We start from the raw sequence: 10,008 nt of genomic DNA, 5'->3' as shown, positions 1-10,008 counted from the left end.
TCTGTGGGGATGGAGGATAAGCTGGAATTGTTGTGCAGAGGCTGTAGTTGAGGGTCTGTAAGGAGGTTGTGCAGAGGTTGAAGAGGAGTTCAGTGAGTTTGTGGTCACTGGGTTAGGCCAAGGTAGCAGAAATAATGAAGCAAGCATCACCTGAGACCTGCAGAATTCCTGAGTGTCCGACTTGGAACAGCAGCAGGGAAAATTCAGCAAGCAACTTTAGTGTAGAAACAGTTTACAATTTATAGGCTTTGCACCTGGAAAATGCACTAGCAGGAAACAGCATTACTGATATTTACTGCTGAGGTGCGCTAGCGAATGTCTGAGAACAAGCTGATGCAAACTGGATGCAAAGACGCACTGAACATATAGGCCCAAGGCATACCTAATCTTGAGCCTAAGGCAACAAACTAGTGAGCAGTAGACACCAAATAGGCATCTCCAGGCAGTTCACTAGGTAAGAGGCCTCGAAGATCGAGCTGCTGCACTACCAGCACTGGCCCTTGGGTTAGTCCTTATATAAAGAGAACTGGAGATGGATGACTGCAAGTTGGCAGTGGCTGCAACTGAGGAGAGCGGCAGCCATCATGAAGGGAATGTACCATCAGTGGTCGGACAGGAGGTCAAGGTAGAGATTGAAAGGTAGACTGAGCAATGGCCAGTGGAGGCCTTTAGTTTTAAAGTGGAATCAGGAGGAACACTTCTGTTCCTACCAGCTCTACATTCAGGTAAGCATTTTTAACCAACTTACCTTTTTGGAAGCAGCCTGCTGATTGTTAGGCAGCATGTAGACCTGGTTTTCTTGATTGCAGCCAGCATTGCAAACCAATATTGTGTTGAGGTCAGCAAACAAGCATTAAGCCACTTATTTGCACATTCAAAAGGTTTAATGGCTGTTACAGTCATGGACTCTGGACATATATCTTTTTGCCAACGCCAATGAGCCTGGCTGTGCAATTTATGTTCATAATGAAAGTGCATCATATTGTAGTCTTTCATATGTCATTCATATGCCTGACACCAGACCCCCAGAGAAACTGTTCTACTCAGAACTCAGTCATGACAGGAAACACCCAGGAAATGCTTTAGGGATGTTCTCAAAGTATCCCTGATGAGATCAAACATCCCCGCCAACTATAGGAGTCCCTAACTTGTGACCGACCAAGATGTAGAAGGTTAATTCAAGAAAGCACCAAACACATTGAGAGACTTCATTGGAAACACACAGAGACCAAGTGAAAGCATAGGAGAGAGTGCACAAACCTCCAAACACCTCATCTACCCAACCCATCAAGCACACTTGCCCTGCATGTGGCAGAGTCTGCAGATTACACATTGGACGTATCAGCCATCTCAGAATCCATCAAACTAGATAAGTAATCTTTGATCCCGAGGGACTGCCTAAGAAGAAGATTGGAAGCTTAGTCATCTGTTTAATGTCTGAAAAATGGGCATGGCACCTTTGATTTCCTAGGCTATTGTTCAGAATTTCATGTGAAAATCAATCTGCCAGTCAGCTCAGTTATTGAGTTCTGAATATGGTAGGATTGAGGGAGAAGCTCTGCATGGTCAGACCGATCTGTATGCCTTCTTATTCTCTGGGGCATCAAACATGTCATGCAGTGTTTTCACAAATTAATCACTGCTACTACATTGCTTAATGCACCTCTCATGGCTAATTCCGTGTGCAGCTCATACCTGACACCATTGCTTCACTCTTATTTGCTGCAAGCTTTAAGTTGGACTCCCTTATCTTGTGATTGAGCAAGAATTCCTGTCTGCTTACAGGAATTCCTCTCCCCAAAAAAGCAGTGGTATCAGGAAGGCGTTGCAGCTGGATGCAGTTTGATTAGATAACCAAGGCAAAAAAGAGTGCCTTTGTGATCAGGACAAAGCAGTTTGAAGAGGGAAAGGGACTCTATGAAGTGTAGGATGGGGGGTTGGAGGGGGAAGAACATCTGGAAACTGGGAGGTAAAGTGTTCCTGTATGAAATCAGGGAATGGGGGTGGGGGTGGGGGGGGTGGGGGGGGTGGTGTTGTGGGGAGGGTGTGTGTGCCTCTGAGAAAGGGAGTGTCATGTCCATGTAGTTTTTCAGTAAGTGATGATGAGGATAGTTAGTTTGTCACTTAATTTTTGATATTTAAAAATCTAATAATTGTGAAGTTAAGAATATAAAGTTAACTAGATTGAACTATTTGTAATGTAAATAATCGTAACTTGAGTTACTTTGTCCTTAGATCCAAATCACTCTCATCCAACACCACCACCACCCCACCCCCCAACCCCCCCATCCCAAAAAAATGTGCCAATAAACTTGGGGGATAGAGGATAAATCCGTATAAGTAATTGTACACAGTTCTAAACTTTCTGCCAACAACCTTGATACACAAGTGCCATTTGATACCTGATTGTGCTGAGGTTGTGGATCTCAGCCAGACCAGCAATAGGAATTTTACACTTAGCCACTCCATTCCTGGACTAGGTAGAGGGACAAACTACCAAGAGATCACTCCCAGTTACCACAAAGAATCTCATAGTAAATACCATGACTGAATGAAATAACACCCTGTAGCAATAAGCAATTTCACATAATTGTATCCTGTTGAGCAGTTAGCCAAACAGTAAAACTTCACACTTTTAGAGACACTTTAATTAGTGTGTTTTGGAGACTCAACATCAAAGCAAAAGGAGTTATTTAATCAACAATGACTAAAACAAATATTCCACCACACCACCTAAGACATATCCCACTGTTGGAAAGCTGAATCTGTAAAGAAAATGACACAAAGTTGTTTTTCCTTTTGCATCTTGTTCCAATGAGTTTTCTGTTCTAATTTGCACACTGATTCACAAGTTGCTGGGTGACACCATTACTGTTATATTTAAAGGCCTCTGTTCAAATTGAGTTTCAACAGCAACTGAGGCAAGGACAAGGTTAGGAACGCACAAAGCAAAGCATAACTGTAATGGGATAACTAAAGTATGAAAATAGAACAGATGGACACAAAAATGAACAATTAATACAGAAAAAACTATTGAGGTGCGGTAAAGTAATTTAAAAGGTTAAATAAAAACAATGATTGCAAATCTGAAACAAAAACATAAAATGCTGGAATTGCTCATCAGGAAAATCAGCATCTGTGTAGGGAACAGATAAGTTAACATTTCAGCTACAACTATTTTGTTTTAGAAACAGCTTTTTTCCATTTTAGAAATAAAGCAAATATCTTTTTTGGCATAAATCCAGACATATTATGCAATCAATATATTGATTGTGCTCTATGTTTGCTCAGCATTTTCCTTCAGTTATCAATTTGTAATTCCAACATTTTAAGGTGTGACATTGATTTTTCTTTCACTTTCCACTCAAACTGGTTACTTTCTAGACAGAACATAGAGGAAGAAGGGGCACACTTGGTCCCTAGAGCAGGTGCAAGTGTGGAAATATTATGCAAATAAAGTGAAAAGGTTATAATAGTGTTTCTATCTCACTTTCCTTTCGCATTGCCATTTAGGTCCTTATTTGGAGATGCACCCAGAAGAAATCAGCCTCGGGCTTTGTCAAAGAGAGGTACACAACAAGGGCATGGAGCAAAAAGTGAATGTATTTGGACAACCTGTAGCTGGCAAGTCATGGCTAAGAATCCTCCTCTAGTATGTATAGTGTTATGGCCTGAGTTATTTACTTCTCTACAATCTGCCAATGGTGGTGCAATTACAATCAATAATGTACAAGAGACCAGAATTACTGAGCACAGAGACCTTGGAGGATCTGAAAACAGTATGAGAACTTTAAAATTGACTGGGAGCCAATATAGTCAGCCAGCATAAGAGTGATGGATGAATGGGACTTAGTGCAATTTAGAATACGGATAGCAGAGTTTTGGTTGGGAACATTGTCTACCTAACTTTTAAGGTGATTTTTTTCTTATCTTCACTGTATGATGCCATTAATACTTTCTTAACATTCAGATGAGAAACATCAGATTTTGTTAAGCGGATACAATAATGTCCAGACTGGGTAAATTACAGATTAATCAATTTTCTTGTCTTATCGTATACCATATCAAATTTCATTTGTGCCTTTTTCATGAAAGGTCTACTGAACAGCGTAGATATCTCACCAGAGACTACATCCATACTTATAAAATGGCTTTTCACAGCCATTTAACAAGGAATTACCATTTAGGTAGGCGGTCTTGTGGTGCAGTGGGTAGTGCCCCTGCCTCTGAGCCTGAAGCTCTGTATTCAAGTCCCGCTCGAGGACTTGATGGCCATGGAAGGTGCATTCATAACGTGGCCAACAGGTTGAAAATCAATCTGAAAACCCTTCCAACGTATGCCAATGGCAGGCAGTAAGAGCAGGAGAGATTCCTGGTCAGCCATGTGTGGGAAGGAATTGGAGCCTCGACCATCACTATCTATCACTCCAAGTGTAAATGTGTATGTTGCCTCAGCAACTCAAACTCCTTCAGGGCTAGTTGGCTCAGTTGGCTGGATGGCCAGTGTGGATCAGATTGGTGCCAACAGCACAGAGTTCAATCCCTATTCCGTTCGGGAACTGTCTCCTTGCCCTACTTGTAGTGGAGACCATGGTACTGTGGGTCAGACCTACCTTCATTCAGAGAACTGAAGAAGAAAACCACTTAACTGAAACCTTAAGGTGTTGTCATCACCAAAGCAATTGGTAATTTTATATTCTTGCATTGATCATCATTACTTATTGAAACAAGATACCATTTTACCCAGTCTACTCTGCATGCCATTGAAGTACATACATTATCTAATGCTGCACAATTAAGTTAGTCCACAACTAATACATTCACCGTAAGGTTATAACTCCTTGCAACCTGAATAATCTGTTTAGATTCATGGAATCATAGATTCATAGAATGGTTACAGCACAGGAGGAGGACATTTGGCCTGTTTGTCTGTGCTAGCTCTTTGCAAGAGCAATTCACCTAGTGCCACTCCCCTGCTTTTTCCCTGTTGCCCTACATTATTTTCCTCTTCAAATAATGATCAAATTCTCTTTTGAAAGCCTCCACCACACTCTCAGCAGTGCATTCCAGATCCTAACCACTCACGGAGTAAAAAATGTTTTTCCTCAGGTTACCATTGTTTCTTTTGTCAGTCACTTTAATTCGGTGTCCTCTGCTTCTTGATTCTTCCATCAATGATTTTGAATACTTCTATCAAATCTCCTTTCTACCTTCTCTTCTCCAAGGAGGACACCCTGGTTTCTCTAATCAATCCGCATCACTGAAGTTCCTCATCACTGAAGTTCTTCATCCCTGGAACTATCCTTGAAAATCTTTTCTGCACTCTGTCTGATGCCTTCACATCCTTCCTAAAGTGCAGTGCCCAGAATTGGATACAGTACTCCAGTTGAAGCTGAAACAGTGTTTATATGGATTTATCAAAACTTCCTTGCTTTTGTTTTTCTGCTCCTATTTATAAAGCCCAGGATGCTGTAAGTTTTATTAACCATCCTCTCAACCTGCCCTGCCACCTTCATTCCCACGTCCCTCTCTCCTTGGACCCACTTTAGAGATTTACCCTTTATTTTTTAATTGCCTGATCTTTCTACCAAAATGAATCAGTTCACACTTGTCTGCCCATTCCACCAACCTATCTACATCCTTCTGGAGTTTAACACTATCCTCCTCACAATTAACAATACTTCCAGTGCTGAAAAACAACCTTTCATCAATGCTTTCTGTTTCCTGTCACTCAGCCAATTTTGTATCCATGTTGCTGCTGTCCCTTTTATTCCATCAGTTCTAATTTTGCTCATAAGTCTGTTATGTGGCACTTTATCAAATGCCTTTTGGAAGTCCACAGAGACAACATCAGCTATGTTACTCTCATCTGTCCTCTCCATTATCTCATAAAAAAACTCCAGAAAGTTAGTTAAACACGATCTGCCCTTAACAAATCCATGCTGACTTTCCTTAAATTGACCCACATTTGCCCAAGTGATTGTTAATTTTGTCCCAAATTATCATTTCTAAAAGCTTCCACAACAAGAAGGTTAAATTAACCAGCTTGTAATTACTGGGCTTACCCTTAAATCCTTTTTTGAAGACGGGTGTAACATTTGCAATGCTCCAGGCCTCTGGCACTAACCCTGTATCTAAGCAGGATTGGAAAATTATAGCTCTGAAATTTCCACCCTTCTCTCAGTATCATTATCTTCCTCCTCCTCAGAACTATCTTCTTCATGTGTCATTTCAAAGACCTTGTCTCTTTGCTTTGGGCAATTCACTGTATAATGATACTTAATATCACATCTAAAGCATCCATTAACTTTTCCTTGGGCATTCATGGGATTCATTAACATATTATTACTGTTCCAATTTCATCTTTAGTTGATATAACCAGATTTGCTATATGTGCTTTCATCAATATTCTGACTTTAATCCTTCCATTGCTTTCACGCCTGCATCCGGGATTTGGAGTATTTCAAAATCTTGTATCTATCCAGCCTTCTATTCTTTGTGATACAGAAGAATGCCTCATTTGTTCCATGAAGGCTGAAGGGAATGATAGCTTTCCCCTGGAATTTTTTTAAGGCAGCAGACATCTGATCCAACAGTCTCCATCTCAAAGAACCAGACGCCAGTTAGAACTTAATGTTTCCATTACCCTCCGCCAATTAGAACCAGTTTCCTGTCCATATGAGACATCTTAGCACAATCTAGTAACTTAAGCATTAGTACCGATTGAGGGTTACCAAATTGTACAAAAGATTGACAAAAGTTTATGAAATGACCATCCATTTTCTGCAATCTATCAAATTCATGGGCATTTAACCCTCTTTCTTGTAGATTTCAGTCAGAAATTCTATTAGAAAATGCAAACCTTCATCATAATTCAAGTTACTAGCATCCATCTGAGAAAATATCTTATTTCTGATTTTACCTCACACAGAAAGCAACAATGCCAAGGCCATACCTTGGTCAGTATTTTACAGGCCCTTTGGGAACACGCTTGGAAGCAGTGGGAGCATGTAAAATCTTGATGGAAGATGTCAGATTGGAAGTCTGACATCTTCATGTCATTCCCACAATTGCGTGATGAGGCTGACATGGACGGCAGCCTGCACATATGGATGCAACAAGAAGGTAATTAATTGGTCAATAGAGGGCAATTTTATGTTACTTTTAGTTTACTAATGGGAACCAAAGGACTTCAGAGCTTCACCCAATAGAAGGAGGAGGCAAGCAACTGGCAGTGCAGTGCTAGCTCTCTCCGATCAGCCAGAGAGAGGGACAGTGTGGCATGCCAGGGAGGGTGGGCAGTGAGGGCATCAGCAAAGTACCAGAATGGTGGGGGCATGCTACCAGGCAATGGCACTTGAGCTAAAGAAAGTGGGGGAAAAGGGTGGGACGCAGGAGATGGAGGCAGGGGATCACACAACCAGCCGCTCAGACGATTACAGGTAGTTGAGCCTAGACTAGTACAACCTCTCTGGAGGGTGGCCACTTGTGCATGCAAGAGGCTGTTTGCAGATTCTCCAGGGAGGCCTGTGTACCATGCTGCAGGATGAGATAAGCCCCATGGGAGTTAGTGGCTATGGTGCTAAACTTCTATACCTCCTATTCTTTCCAGGGATCCACTGGAGATGTGTGTAGCATCTCACAGTTAGCAGCAGATCGATGCATTAATGTGGTGACTAATGTCTTTTTTTGAAGGGACGGCGAATATGTGCACTACCACACCAATCTGGACAATCAAGCTGAGAGATCCAGTGAATTCGAGACCATCACTGGATTCCCCCTGGTACAGGGCATGAACAGCTGAATGTATGTGGCCATAAAGGGTCCCACAAAACAGATTGCAGCCCTCATCAATAGAGAAGGCTCAGTGTGAAACTGACAGAGGGGCTGAGGAGCTGAAGTCCAAAACCGGGAGTGGCCTCAGAGAAGCCCCCAGAAGCAAAAAGCAGCCACTCCTCCTCCCTTATGAGGTACACATATAGCTCTCTGGTGACCAGAGGTATGAGAACCTATTAAAGACTCCAGGTGCTTCCCCTCTCCTCTCGCTTTGCCACTGCTGCACAGAGCTCATGGATAAGGCGACTGTATGCAGGTCTGCGCACATCTCCGACATCCACTGACTGGTCCTCTGAATGGAGGAAGTCAAGCATGGACATGCCAGAGACACGGCAGTACTCAAAGCCTGGATGGACTCCTCCATTATCCACGCTTGGGTATGCTTAGCCTCTGGCAACTCTGCCAGACTTTCCCTTACCTCATGCTGCAACAGCATTTGCTGCGTCACTAATGATTCCAGAGGCGCATCATCAGCCTGGGAATCTGCATCACCCTGACCTCCCACAGTCCTTCAAATGTCATTGGCCAGGGCTCTCAGAGCCTCCATCAGCTGCTCAGGCATGCCTTTGCAGTGCTCACCAGGTTATGTGTCCGAATCTACGTGCAAACAGATATCCACTGATGTGACAGTATCTGCTCTGGCGGTGGGTGCAGGGGCATCATGTGTGGGTGCACCCTCTGAGGTCCCCTCCTCCTCCTCAGAAGTGACTGGCCACCTGTATCTCCAGCTCTCTGCTCTTTGGTCTGATCTGCATGAGAGAACAGATAGATTGAAGCATAATAGGCTCCTCATTGCATCATTCTAACCATCCCTACTGTGGAGCTCCATGAGTCCAATGGTGGGCACATGAGTACCATGACTTGTGTATCCCAGATGCACCCTTGTGCCCCTGCACATATCCACTCACTTTCTTGGAGAGGCTACTCCTGGCTCACCATCAGTGATGGATTAGCCATCATGCTGCCCTGCCGGCTCTAAGGCCTCCTCCTTGGGGGGGGGTCAGATTGGTCATAAATGATACCCGTCCAATGTCTTGACCCGTTCCTTTGTTATGGGCTGTCTTCGCTTGCTGATTAATATCTACCGCAACCCCCCACCCCCCCCGCAACTGATGAATCAGCACTCCTCCATGTTGAACACCAATTGGAAGAAGCACTGAGGGTGGAATGGGTGCAGAATGTACACTGGTTGGGGGACTTTAATGTCCATTAGCAAGAGTGGTTCGGTCGCACCACCGCAGACCGATCTGGTCGAGTCCTGAAGGACATAGCTGCTAGATTGGATCTGCGGCAGGTGGTGAGGGAAAGAACAAGAGGGAAAAACCTACTCGACCTCGTCCTCACCAATTTACCTGTCACAGATGCACCTGTCCATGACAGTATTGGTTGGAGTGACCACCACATAGCCCTTGTGGAGATTAAAGTTCAATCTTCACATTGAAGATACTCTCCATCATGTTGTGTGGCACTACCACCATGCTAACTGGGATAGATTTTGAACAGATCTAGTCATCAGCAGCAGTGGAATTGTATTCAACCACAATCTGTAACCTCATGACCTGGCATACTCCCCATTCTACCATTAGCATCAAGCTAGGAGAACAACCCTGGTTCAATGCAGAGTGCAGGAGGGCATGCCAGGAGCAGCACCAGGCATATTGAAAATGAGGTGTCAACCTGGTGAAGCTACATTGCAGGACTACTTGCGTACCAAACAGCAGAAGCATCATGTGATAGGCAAAACTAAGCAATCCCACATCCAATGGATCAGATCTGAGCTCTGCAGTTCTGCTGCATCCAGTCATAAATGGTGGTGGATAATTAAACAACTAACGGGAGATGGAGGCTTCACAAATATCCCCATCCTCAATGATGGCAGAGCCCAGCACATCAATATAAAAGACAAGGCTGAAGTATTTGCAACCGTCTTCAGTTAAAAGTGTTGAGTGGATGTCCCATCTTAGCTTCCTCCTGAGAGCCCCAGCATCATAAATGCCAGTCTGAAGTCAATGCGATTCACTCCACATGATATCAAGAAATGGCTGAACGCACTAGAAACTGCAAAAGCTATGGGCCCTGACAACATTGCAGCAGTAATACTGAAGACTTGTGCTCCAGAACTAGCCACACCCTTCCAGTACAGTTACATCACGGGCATCTACTTGGCAATGT

The sequence above is a fragment of the Carcharodon carcharias genome, chromosome 12 (genome assembly GCF_017639515.1).
Source record: "Carcharodon carcharias isolate sCarCar2 chromosome 12, sCarCar2.pri, whole genome shotgun sequence".
In the NCBI taxonomy this organism is placed as follows: Eukaryota; Metazoa; Chordata; class Chondrichthyes; order Lamniformes; family Lamnidae; genus Carcharodon; species Carcharodon carcharias.
Note: the sequence above shows the minus strand (reverse complement) of the source record.